The sequence below is a fragment of the Arvicanthis niloticus genome, chromosome 6 (assembly GCF_011762505.2).
Source record: "Arvicanthis niloticus isolate mArvNil1 chromosome 6, mArvNil1.pat.X, whole genome shotgun sequence".
NCBI lineage: Eukaryota > Metazoa > Chordata > Mammalia > Rodentia > Muridae > Arvicanthis > Arvicanthis niloticus.
The window spans coordinates 105,889,810-105,903,550 of record NC_047663.1 but is presented as its reverse complement, the minus strand read 5'-3'; positions in this window follow the sequence as shown (position 1 = coordinate 105,903,550).

Below are 13,741 nucleotides of genomic sequence, written 5' to 3'. Positions count from 1 at the left end.
GTTTTACTCCGCCTACTCCCAGGCGGCTTATGGAGAACTGAGAGCTAAAGGAGACAGACTGAAGTGTCCGTGAACCTGCCCACTGCAATGAGAGACAGGCTCTATGCCCTGCACTTAAAGCAAGTGACTGGCCCCTGTCACTGTGCCAGGCAGGTGGTAGTGTGCAAAGCACCCAGCAGTCTGCAGACCCACAGAAATAGAGGGGATGGTTGACTTGACCCCCAAAGGGGTTCTGAGTGTTCCAGCAACCTAGTCTAGGGTCAATTACATGAGGAACAGGCCACTGGGCCTCCACCCTTACCATCTTTCTACATGCCAGTTCAGGGTTAGAGGGGGCCCTAGGTACCTCCCCAACCACCTTTGAGATCTACCTCTGAAGGACCCCCAGCCTTCCCATATGCTTCAGGGATGCCCTTCCCTGTTCTGCTCCAGTCTTCCTGCCCACCACTAAAGCTGTATCAGTTGCCCCATCAACTCTCTGGAGATCTTAAGGTATTGGTCACTGTTACAAGCCTGGGCAGTTTAAAGGGTGTCAGAGTCATACTTAGGACTTCCTTACTATACCCCAACTGGAAACGCACGTAGTTGTGAGTTTCCTCACCCGTAAGCATGTGAAGGGTGGTGTATAAGGTAAGGGTTTCAGCTTACTGCCCTATTCCCCATGCAGTTGGCCCTGGAGACCAGGAAGCTGGGACACTTAGCACTCCTCTGTGGTTAAGTCAACCATCCGCTCTGTTTCTGTGGGTTGATTTACACATAGTCCTGTCACCATTTAAGTTTAGGGCACAGCCTATGTACTATCTGGTCCTCAGAAGCCCTCCTTTACATGGTCTCTCTAGGCCATGAGTTGCCTTTTCCATTTCCCAAGGCCTTGGCAACTACCTAGCTCACGTCCAGACCCAGAACCTTTAGGGAAGAGCCAGGCCTGCACCCTCCTGGATAGCCAGGCTCATGTGTGAGGGGAAGGGTCATTGTGACCAGTAGGTTTCCCTGGATCCTCTGATCTCTGTCTATATTTTATAACATCTGGAATAGCTGCTAAAGCCACAGGGGTTTGCTATGGCCCTGAAGCCCATGGTGGGTCAGGAATGAACCCCATTTTGGATCTTTTTGGGGATATTGGATATACAATGGTCTTCTAGGGCATCTAACTAGGACTGAGGAAGGCCTGTTTGGATTTTCTTGCTATACCCCAACTCCAAACCTGTTAACCTGACTACTACCATTGACCAGGGCAAAGACGGTCGGACTTAATCCCAGATGCCCCTGCTCATGACCTCTAACTGGTTGCTACCTACACAAATAAATGAGTTTGAGTTTCAGGATAGTCTGGAGTGGGAGTCCTGGGCAGGCATGTCTATGTCTATAGGAATATGTACTTCTGGGTGTCAGAGCAACTGAAAGGAGGTAGGGTCCCTGAGTCACAAAGGAGGGCTACAGGGAGGTGACTGGCAACTTGCTCTCTAGTGATCATGCTGTGCCCCCGCCCCTCTTGGGGGCTTTGGGTGAGCCAGGCAGGTGTCCTGGAAGAACACATTTGGAGCCTCAGGGTGTGCCATGCTGGGCGGCACCTGCCCCACCCACACATCCTTTTCCCACGGGCCTTTCGACACCACAAGGTTGCATTACCTGTGGCTTAGCCGCCACTTCAGCTCTGCAGCCCCCGCTGGCCAGGGGCCTGGGCTGGGGCTGGTGGGGAGCTACGAGCTGCCCTGACTTTGCTCCCATCTTTCCCACCATGAAGCCCCTTGCTCATGAGGGCACCTCCTTTGTCCCCATCATTTCACCCAGCCTGGTCTCTGGGTACAGCTCCGAGTGTAGGGACTTCCTTGTGGCAGGTGTGCAAGTCGAGAGCCATGCATTTGCCTGAAGCCACTGCCTAGGCTAGTTGGGGAAGGCTGGAAGATTGGTGGGCACTTGAGTCTCTACCAAGTGCCCAAGGCTACTCCCACAGAGGTTCCCCTTCTGCTTTATAATGTCCTTCTGTAGGTGGGGCAACAGTATATAGTTCAGGAGAGTTAAAGGCTGCATGTCCTCTGTGTTTCAAGCCCTCCTAGGATCTAGCCCGGTGTGCAGTCTGGGTGCGGCAACTGGCTCATGCTGAGTCACCACCATGCAACCGCCTGGTGCTGTCCACAAGGACCTGGCCCCACCTTCGGGAACCATGGGTGCTGGTTTTCCCACGGCCCGTTGCCCGCTCTTGGGCCTTGCTGTCACCCTTGTGGGGCCCAGGGAACCCTGCCCCCGCCTGGTCTGGAAAAGCCAGTTCTGCACTGTTCACAGCACCCGCCTTCCACCCTCAGGCTTGCAGCCCATAAGAGGACCAGCCACCAGGGCCATCATGGCCAAGTACACACTAGGCCATTGAGATAGTGACTGTTCCTGAAGAATTTTGCCTAATGCCCACTGCTCCTGACCTGGGAGCCGACAGCCTACTTTTTGCAGAGGAGGCTTGTACTAGCTGACTCTCTCAAACTGTCCAAGGCCCCACACCAGGATGGTTAAATTGCCTCTGCACTAGTGTGAAGCCAGGAGCCTCAACTTCGGGATGTCAGTGGATCCTGCAGGGGTGGGGGTGGGGTGTTCGGGCTGAGCAAAGGCCTGAACCTAGATCAGCACAGCTGTGTTCATGCCTAGTAGGCCAGCCTGACAGGTAGGGAAGAACACCTAGAGGGTGTGGGAGGGCCTAGGTAAGTGGGGGCAGGAGAAGTTGGGAAGACTCCAGCTGCTTGGTCCCAGGGGTCCCCGTGTGCCTGATTCTCTTGGCAGCTGTGAGGTACCAACAGTGTTCTAACTCAGGGTACTTCTGCCTGTGAGTGTTGCTGGTAAGCCCTGAGCCCCATGGGAAAGCTGCCTTATTGAGCTGGCCACCAGCTGGGTGCTGGTGGGCTTATGGAGCCACAGCCAGATGTTAATTTGACTTTCTTTTTCTTTGCACACCTGGGCAAGAATGAGGGAAAGAGTTCATTCAAGTGTGTCCCAAGATGGCAATCCTGGGAGGTGGACACTGATCCTTCAAGTAATCACAGCTTCTCCTCTGGCCTCCAGGGTATGCAAAGAGAGGCCAACACACAGGCCTACCCTGTAGCTCCCTCTGGGGCACCATCTGCCTGCTCCTCCAACTGAAGCAGAGATCTGTTGGGTGAGGATCTGTTTCCAGAGTGCTAGGGTCGTACCGTGAGTAGGCCTACTGTTAGCTGATGTCATAAGGGGTGATCATGGCTGAAAGGTCCAGAGCTGATCAGCTGTCATGGTCCCAACAGCTGTCCTGTACTGCCCCACGAGCATGTATGCCTGGGTGACCACTTGTCCTTACGCCTACTTGCTATATGGGCCACAAGCAAGGACTGTGTGCCTACAGGTATGCTTGCCCCGTGTCCCCTAAAAGTGGACAGATGGCACACAGATATGGCAAGCATAGGGAGAAAACTCAGGAAAAGGCCCTAAGCCAGGGCAATGGGTACAGGGGCAGAGCTGGAAAGGCAGCTTTAACTGGCTCTGCTCTTTTCCCCAGAGCCCCCTGGGCCTCCCCTAGGCCAAAGGCAACAGAATGCCAACCTGAAGAGTCCATTAGCCTCTCAAACGCCCTCCAGCCCCAGGCATTCCTGAGGTCCTATGCCTATCAAGTGGGGGACTGAGGAAAGAGTGAGACATGAGCCCTGGTCCTTCAGGACCTGGATCCTGTAGGAGCCATGTACCCTAAGGTGCAGGGCAGCAAGTGGTGACCTGTTAGGTGGGGAGCCTTTGCTAATGGGAACTGATCCAGGCATCTGTGGGGGTAGGCAGTGGTGACCGGAGCTTGCCTCCCACAGGCAGGCCGCCCCGGGGATTCCCACAGCTTGCTCTCCCTGCCCAGCAGGTACCTGGCACAGCTATGAGGTCCATGTCCCACCTCCCAGCTGGGGACAAGATGGGTGACCTGATGGCCTATAAAGGGTTTCTCCCCAAGTCTAGGGGATAGGGTGAGGGACCCAGAAATCAGGGGAACTTCTTAGGGTCCCCTGCCTCTGAACAAAGGGACAGGTGCATACCAACTTGGTCAGACCTGATATCAGTGCTTCTGTCACCTGGTGAGTTTTTGGGGGCTCTGATCAAGGCCTGTCTTCTCCTGTGCCCTACCTCCAGCTGGACCTAGGCCTCACAAAAGGGCTGGGAGATGTCCATCTGAGGGACACCCTGACCTGGGCATTCCCACTATCCCCACTCCACCAGCAGGTCCAGACAGCCTTGGCTCAGAAGCTCTCTCACTTCTAATCCCCACCCAGGAGATACTTGGAACTTGGATACTGAGCACGCACTCCAGAGTGACAGGCCATTTCTGTCCATTTCCCACAATCTGGGAAAAGCAAAACATAAAAGAACGGAGAGGAAGTGAACACATCACACCCCACTGTCTGGCAGGAAGTCAATAGCAGATGCAATACCTGGACACACCCACTCTGGCAACGGATACAGCTTCTGGGCAAGGGGCATCTTCCTTCCAAGACCCACAGATTTTGATTGTAGCCTTACTTGCCCCTCTGACACGTTCTTAGGGACTTTCTGGACAAATGGCCTGACACCTTGCTAGACAGGGCGGGACAGAGCCCAGGAAAAAGCAGTGAGGTGCTAGCCTGCCATGGTCTGGATCTGGTTCACACCTCTCTTTCCCAGAATATCCTGGGAACATTTTGGGCCCTGAGCTGACTCACAGCCTAATGTGATCTGAGCGTCACCTGCTCATAGTCTCTCAAGGGAAATAAATTGATTGCTGACCCACATTTGACAAACACACTTGGGAGCTTAACAACATGACTCTGATTTTCTGCTGGCATCAGGCTGAGGATAGGCAGAAGGGTCTGGGTCTCAGGACCCTGGGGATATGGAGAGGTCTGCTTATTTGTGTGAAGAATTTGTTTAAAGTCCAGTCATAATACCATGCTGTTCTTATGTGGTAAGCTATGCCCTCTACTGGGGGGCTCACACTCCTAGGTCATGAGTGTGTTTGGAGCCAGTGAAGATGGCAGCCCTTGGTAAGGGTTTTGCCCTCTGGCCCCTGCCCCGCCCCCTGGCTAAGGAAGGGCAGTTCCCACGGGTCTGACCCCTCCCCCACCTTCCCACTGCCCAGTCCTTTTGTGCAACTGGGACAATGTCTCCACAGACAAGTGGGGGATGGGCCGTGGGGATGTGCCTGGGACTGTCTTCCTGGTGAGGGTCCCCTCAGGGGTCACAGACAGCTGGGCTCAGCTGATACTTTGGTGCTCAGACTGTAGGATTGTAGGGATGTCAAGAAGGGAACACCGGGTGTGTTTCCCAAAAAGGCAGCGTGAATGGGTTGAAGGTGAAGGTGCTTCAGAATCTCAAAAGAACCAGTGACCCAGGGTCACTTTTCCCTTTCTCTTAATGCCGAGACGGAAACTGGGGTCTCAAGCATGTGGTGGGGCAAGCACTTGGCTGCTGAACAACACACTCAGCTTGAGTGTCTGCATGGGAGTGCATGTCAGGGTTACATATGGAAGTCCACGTGACTGCAGGTGTCCACTGTGCCACCTGCCTACAGAATTAAAGTTGATTCCCAGCAGGGGGCTCACAAGGCCAGGTCCTGCTTACCGCCCTGGAAAGCCATGGCCCGGTGCTGGAACCTTCTCCTCAGTCTTCTCTGGGTTCTTAGGCCTAAGCCTTGAGCCAGGGTCTTACAAGTTGTGCCATTTGACTGGCAGGTTCAAAAGCTGGTGGCCTGCCTGGTCTGTTCATCAGCATGTGAACCTAAAATGCAGTACATTTCATGGGCGCTTCAGTCCCTCTGTGGATCAAATTGTAAGGTGGCTAGGTAAGAGCCACTGTTTGGGCAATGGGCCATAGCCCACAGCTTCTCAGCCCCCTTCAAGAGCAAAACACTGTCCCTCACGTATGAATCCCAGTGAAGTGTGAACTACCTTAAAGAAAAGAAAAATAAATAAATAAAGACAGGGTCTTAGGTAGCCCTGGCCGCACCTTGCTATTTAGTTGAGGACACCCTTGAACTTTTGATCCTCCTGTGCAGAGACTACAGAGATGGGGTTTATGCAGTGCTTGAGGTGGGGGACGGGGAGGGGTGAGGATTGTAATGAGGCTGGGCTTTCTGCATTTTAGAAAAACACTCCACTAACTAAGCTACATCTCCAGCCCTGGGGGAAACGTTGTTTTCAGGAATTCTTTAAAGAAATCTGCATTTGCTAAAACTGGCCAGGTTTCAGGAGCCCCAATCCCAGTCAGTGGTCAGCTCAGGCGCAAGACAGTGAGTGTAGGTGGAGACTGGGGCCTCTGAGGACTGCGGCTCTGCTGCCCCGGGCCACTCTTGTCAGAGAAATAAAACAGGGTCTGGGCCACACAGGACGCCTCCTCCCAGGCCTGGCAGGGGCTCCCCCTCTCCACGCAGCTCACAAACGAAATACCCACCCCCACTTCTTGAGGCCCCGCCCCAGTCCCTGGAGCGCCATTCTTTCTGGGCTCTGGCCCCCCGCAGGCCCTCCTTCTCTTCCTTCTCCCAAGATTCTAGGGTGCCCTTCCCGCTGGTGCTGGAGGCTGCTTTCCCCAAGCCACAGGGTGCCCTTCTGCCCACAGGTCCCGACTCACTTCTCCCCGGTGTTCCCGGGCGCCACCCTCGCCCCCCACCCCCTAGTCCTTGCACGGAGCAGGAGGTTCCCAGACGGGGGATGGGCAGCGGCCGTGAGAACGCGCCGGACCGGCAGGCGTGGGAAAGCGGGAGGAGGGGCGCAGGGCGGGCGGGGCGCGCCTGGGAACGGCCCCCGCCCCCGTCACTGCCTTTGAAAGGGCCACTCAGGGCGCCGGCGGGGATTCAAAAGCAAACGGCCGCCACTGCCTTCCCGCCCCAGTCGCAGGGGTACGTGTTGCAGGCTGCCCTGCCTTCCACGGGTTGGGCACTGCCCACTATAGGTCAGGGGGTGCCCCCCCACCAGGGCCACCACCCGCAGCAGGTGGTAGATCCCAAACAATTCCTTGCCAGGCAGTTATCCGGGCAGGGTTCTCAGGACTTGAAGTAGGGGACCAGAGAGAGACCCACCCACCCAGTAAAAATGGGTAAGGATTGTGAGGGGCCAGTGGCATCAAACTATCAGAAGCAGCACACTGATTCCTAGGGACTCGACCTAAGGCAACCACTTAGACCAGAGCTGAGCAGGTGTGAGACCTAGTGTAGAGATGTCAGCGTGGTGGACACGTGACCAACAGGGGCCTCTCCTTTGCCTTGTTACAAATCCATATCCTGGGGTCCTAGAGAAGCTCTCCTGCTCTCCTTAAAGGGGCCATGGACATTTCCTGGACAGGTCTGGCTTGGGAGGGTTGGAGAGACCCCAGGTGTACCTGTCAGTGGGCTGTGTCTTTTCCGGGTTGATCCAGGGCCTTGTGCAGGTAGAAGAGGACTGACTGTGTGTCTGCCTGCTTCAGCTGTCCATCCAGGTGTTCCTGGCGGTCAGGATGTGCCCCAGAGGCACAGTAACAAGGCACAGCAGGCCTGGCCTTGTTACCTTGTTACCCTCAGCACTCTTCTAGATCCATTTCTGAACTGCCTGTGGCCTTTTTCCCTATTCCTACCAGCCTCACTTTTTTATTTGCAGCCTCAAGGGATTACCCTTGGTCTCTAAGACCTCACAGCACCAGTGGGAGTGGAAGAGGCCTCATGGTCTGGAAACTGGGCTCAGCCACCCAATGAGGGCAATAGCCTTATGTGTTGAACAAGCGCTCTTGGATTCTGGGATCGCAGCAGTTTGGCCACACTGGGGATGAGGGAAGCACTGTGCTCATCCCTTGGGAAGGGCAGATCTTCCTGGCCAAGGGCTCCGAGAAGCCCCAGGCTCCCTTTCTTCCTCAGTGTCTTGAGCCCAGTGGGAGTGGGGACTTAAAAGCTGGCTTTTCACATGTCTAGCCAGTGGGTGTTATTTTGGGCACTGATATGGTCTTCTGCTTGCTGCCTACCCCCTTTTACATTTTTGTTTTAAGTTTTATGTGTATAGATGTTTTGCCTGCATGTATATCTGTGTATCACATGTGCCTGGTGCCCACAGAGACCAGAGGATGGTATTAGGTTCCTTGGAATTGGAGTTACAGATGGTTTTGAGTCATCATAAGGGTGCTAGGTTTGAACCTGGGTCCTCTGGAAGAGCAGCCAGTACTCTCAACCCCTGAGCTGTATCTCCTACACTGCCCACTGAATCTTCTTGTTGCTGTCTTGAATCAGGGTCTCTCTTTGTAGTCTTGGCTGTCCTGGAACTCAATCAGGTTAGCTTTGAACTCACCGAGATTTGCCTGTAGAGGAGGCCTCTAGGTAGCTTTGTTGAGAACAGAGTAGTCTCTAGGGACTACTCATGACATTGTAAGGGCAGGACTAAAATTCAGGGAGGCCTGCCCCATGTTGTGAAGGCTGAGGTTTTGGGGTGGCAATGGGACACAGGAACAATTTCTCCAGTTAAAGGGAGAAGTATAGCTGCCACATGGACCCAACAGTGCCAAGAGTCTTCCTAAAGTGCCTGGGGCCTGCTCTAGGCCCCCAGAAGCCAGGTCTTTCCACAGCAGAGCCCAGGCTCAGTCTCCTGGGGGCTACCTGGTAAGAACTTAGATTGGTCTCTAAGATCCAGGGCTTTAAAAAGTGCAGAAGCCATTCCTCCATCTGCACTCTGAGCCTGGGGGAGGTCAGGTCCTAACTCTCCTGAAGCTCTATGTCTTACACTCTCTAGGACCCTGCACTGGTGGGGCCTTAGCCTCCTCTGAGGCTGTTCCTTGCCCTGTAGACACCTCAGGGAATGATTTGGGTTAGGTTTCTCCTGCACCCCTGGTTAGTGAGACTCCTAACTTGACTCTGCTTCTTGTGTATTCCTGAGTCTTCTGTCAGGATAGGTGCTGACAAGAGGGACCTTAGGTCCTCTACAGGGTATCAGTTAGAGCTGGCAGGAGTCTGTGCCTATGTGTGGAGGCTGGGGCAGGGAACATATTCTCCCTGGCATCCTCCATTGAGACCCCCCTCTTGTTCAAAGTGCCTGGTTGGACTCTTAAAGCCTATTCTACTGACTGTGGCTCCTTTCAGCGGTGGGTAAAGCCCTCTGCCGGCTCTGCCTGAAACTCCCTGAGGTGATGGGGTCACTGGCCTCTCGGGACACACATTTCTGAAGGCTTGACGTCATTCTTTCAAAACACACCCTCACAGGGCCACAGTCCATTCCCTAATCATGGGTCAGGGGACCAAAGGGACAGTAAAAATAGATATTACGCCCAGCCATTTCAGTGGTTCATGTTTAGATTTTTCTTTTTCTTCTTCTTCTTTTTTTTTAAACTAAAGTTTCTTTGATAGAGCATTTTCTCATGGTGGACAGTACTGGGAATGTGATAGACATCGCTAATGGACAGTCTCAGCCTCTACCCCCACAGCTTCCAAGGCTGTGACTTCCCCAGGAGACTCTCTCTCATGCCCCAGTTCCCTGTGGCTCCAGGTGGGCAGTCCTCATTTTGTGGTTAGGTCTTTTCTAACCCGACTCTCACAGACACTTCTAGGGATAGCGGTGTGGTAACACACCCCCGTTCTACAGTCAGTCACTGTCCAGCTCCTCCTTGAGCCTCCTGCACCAGCTGGAGCTTTGCTTTGGGAGTATTGCCTGTCAGAAGAGGCTTCCCCCTTTGAGAACAGCATCAAAATAGCTGAAGGAAGAAAAAGAGAAGATTCTGTTGGTGGAAACGCTCCAGGGAGGTGGTCAGCTCTCACCAATTCAAGGTCTGAGTCAGGGTCTTGTGGGGTAGGTTTAAGATGGGAGACTCATACTCCCAGAAGCCAGGCTGGGGGTTCTGGGGATCTGCTTAGGCAAGACTTGTGTATACTGTTCTCCATGGCTGAAGCCTTGAGTGTGTGTCTGTTTGGAATCAGTCACAGCAGGCATCTACAGCCATTTTGAAGACAACCCCTGCACAAAGACTCTTTTGCTTCACCTTGAGATGCTTTCTCAGGCTCTTCACTGGCCTTAAGGACAACCTTCCTTGGCTACTGGGGCAGGATATTAGGGTAGCTGATACACGTGTTTAAGTATGTGATGTCCATGGGATTTCAAGCTGCCTGTTGCTGTCAAGCTCCCAGGTCTCTGGGAGTTCTGCCGCTGTAGGGTTCCTGAGAAGGGCAGTGAGGATGTGGCCGAGGCCTGTGCAGAGCTGGGAAGAATGGCCCAGTACACACACTCAGACCCAGCCTTGTGGCCTAGAGCCCTGATCCTCCAAGCTCTTAGAGTCTCTTGGGATTCTAGACCCAGAAGTTGGCTTGCATACAGGCCTCTGGACTGTAGCCTGAACATCAGAGCCATCTATAGAAGATACACGTGTGCAAAGCAAGGTCTGCTTGCCCTCTCTGCCCAGCATCTTCATGGTTGCTTCCCAATGACTTTGATCCTACTCACTGGACTCCTACCATTTCCTGTGAGTCCCTGTGAACACCAATGAATGCTTTCAAAGGCTGTTTCTTCCACTAACAAGGGTCTTGATCTCAGTTAGGTGAGTCTGTGTGTTCCTCTTCTAATGTGGCTTTGGGGTGGGCTCCACTCTCTGACCAGGGCAGCAGTATGAGCTCCTGTGGAGTGCCCAAGGCTGGGGGTGACATCAGGGATGGGGCTGAAGAGAGCTGCAGCTGGGCAGTTGGACAAGGACCGAAGCAGCTTATGAACCTGTTCTCCATGCTCTGCCTCACTTGCAAGACTGTCCCTCCAAGACAGTCCCCCAAGAGCCCCTCACATGTCCACGTCCGCAGCATCCGTGACCAAAGCCCTCATGCTGCTCTCTGCCTTGCTCTTGCTCCATGCCTAGTGTCTGTCCCGAGATAGCCAGCTGCTGCCCCTTTTGGCCTGGGTGTTTGCTGGTCCCTGATCTGGTTGCAACATTGCCCCAAGTTACCTCTCAGAACCTGTCCTTAGGTTTAAATTTGTCTTTCTGCTTAGCCAGGCTGTGGGCTTGTTCTGTGACTGTTCATGCATAAATGCTGAGGGACGTCTTCAAGTCTGAAGATCTCTGGGCAGATCCAGACAGCAGGCTGTTGCCTGCACGCGGCTCTGGATAGAGTAGGGGTTTCCTCCCAGCTACCCAGCTTCCTGTTTTCTCAAGAAAAAGCAGCAGCCCAGGTTCTGAAAAGCTCATTAAAATGCCTCCCCAGGCGTCCCGGACATCCTGGGGTCTTTAAAACACTTGCCGGGCAGAGCTCAGACAAAGAGAGGCAGCGGACAGACGTGGTTCCTGTCGCCCCTGGAGCTCAATGCTGAAGGAAAAGGTTGGGAACACACTTCCTCACTGCACTAAAGTGCTATGGAGGAAGCCACTATCCCTGTGGGGCAGTGAAGCTATCAGGTCAGTTTGCACCCCAACTCTTAGAGGCAGGGCCTCCAGGAGCTTGAAGAGTGCTTCTGTCCTGGATACTTTCAGCACTGCCAGAGACTGCCAAGTCCAGAAACACAAACCAAGCTCCAGGAGGAGAGGAACTGGTCCTGGCTGGTCCCTCCCCAGCCAGGTGAGCTAGTCTGCCCAAGTCTGGGAAAGTGGGGCTGAGCTCTGTCCTGCCCAGCCAGGGAGGTGGATAGGGAACCTGGTAATGGCTACCTGAAGGGTTCAGACTACTGCTCCCAGAGAAGGCTTCCAAGCCCAGGGTTCAAAACAAATACCATTGCTTGGGGGAGCTCCCTTACTGCTCTCTAGGGAGTATTCCCATGCAAGAACCTAATTCCAGACTAGCAGAATCAAGCCCCTTACACCTGGAAGCCAGAGGCCTCCCCATCTTCCCTTCTTCACAGGTGGGAGGAACACTCCAGTATACATATTCAACAGTTGTGTGTCCTGGAGGTCCTCCAGGTCCTGTGAACCTGAAGACTTTGACCCCAAAAGCCACATTCTCTTGGTTCATCCCAGAGGCCCCTCAAGGGCCAGAGTAAATTCCCCAAACCAGTGGCCATGGGGGCCCACTACTTTGGTCATGCTGGCCTACCTGGAATTCTGTAAAAAGACTGACCCAGGCTGTAGTGACTTCCCTGACATGCTACCTGTGTGCAGGTGCCTAGACAGGGTTGGAGGATGATTTGTGGCCACTGCTCCCATGGACAGAAACTCAGAGCATGCACGCCCACCACCATCCAGGGACCACCAGCCAGGAACACATTGGTTCTTGCCAACCTGCCAGAGTGCTTCCCACCGGGGGGATGGGCATTCAGGACCCACCTGGCAGCAGCTGAAGATACCTGCATGAATGACTCGCTCGCTGAAGTGCCTGAGCATGCATTTGGCTTGCTGTTGGGCCTTGAGGGTACTGTTTACAGAGAGGCAGCGACCAGCCCCAACTTGGGCACAGAGCTGCAGATACATGACCAGGGAGTGCTGGAGTGCACATATTTCAGAATCTTTCCTGGCTTCTTCTGGGTCTACCAGGGAAGGAGAAGCCCTCTCTCACACCAACCTCACGTGAAGAGTGCCCAAGGGAAATGTGGGACTGAGGTCCCCTGGTAAATAGATGGGGCTTAGACAGGAACAGGTCCCAACTCTGTCCTTGTAGTATGGCATCCGTGAAGCCAGGATGATCCTTCTGATACCAGCAGGTAAGGCTGCCCCACTGCCTCTCACACACTCAGGGTTGTCTCCTTTGTCAATTGATATCAACCTTTGTTTTTTGTTTTTTTGTTTTTTGTTTTTTGTTTTTCGAGACAAGGTTTCTCTGTGTAGCCCTGGCTGTCCTGGAACTCACTCTGTAGACCAGGCTGTCCTCGAACTCAGAAATCCACCTGCCTCTGCCTCCCAAGTGCTGGGATTAAAGGCGTGAGCCACCACTGCCCTGCTGGATATCAACCTTTGTTCCCACCAGCCCCGACTCCTGAGGCCTGCAGCCTACCTTGTTTTACAGATATACTTATAGAACAATGCAAATATTGTATTTAGTTACAAACAAAATTAAACTTTAAAAGCAATTCCCAAAGACCTGAAGAAAATGACCAGAGAATGGAGAAAGGTATTCTGAGAGGCTGCAAACAATACACTTACCACTAAGGCAAAAAGCAACAGATGAAAAGATTTTAAATGCCACATGGGTGAGATGGCTCAGTGGGTAAAGACATCTGCTCTACAAACATGGCTAATTGAATTTGATCCCTGAAACCCAGGTACAAGGAGAAAACCAACACCACAAAGTTGTCCTGTTACTTCCCACCGTGGCACAGGTGTCCACATACATACGTCAAACACATGCTAATGATAAAATGACACCCACAGAGCTGAAGAGGTGGCTCAGTGGATAAGTACTTGAAAGGACCTGAGTTTGAATCCCTAAAACCCATGTCACGCTAGGCTGTGCTTCCCAGAATTCCCAGCTAGCTCAACTTCCCTGAGGAACTCTTTGTAAGAGTCCCTGTCTCAGGGTGGAAGGTGAGGATCAACACTCAAGGTTATTATTCTCTGACCTTCATATGTGCTACCTCCTTCCAACACACACACACACACACACACACACACACACACACACACACACACACAACCTACAAATAACAGTGTTGGTGATAGTGTTGATCCTGCCATGGTGAAACTTTCTAAAGAATTATTTGTGTGTGTGCATGTGTGTGTGTGTGTGTGTGTAAGAGACACACACACAGAGAGAGAGAGAGACAGAGAGAGAGAGACAGAGAGAGACAGAGAGAGACAGAGAGAGGCAGAGAGACAGACAGACAGAGAAACAGAGAGACAGAGAGTGCACATACAAGCACACATG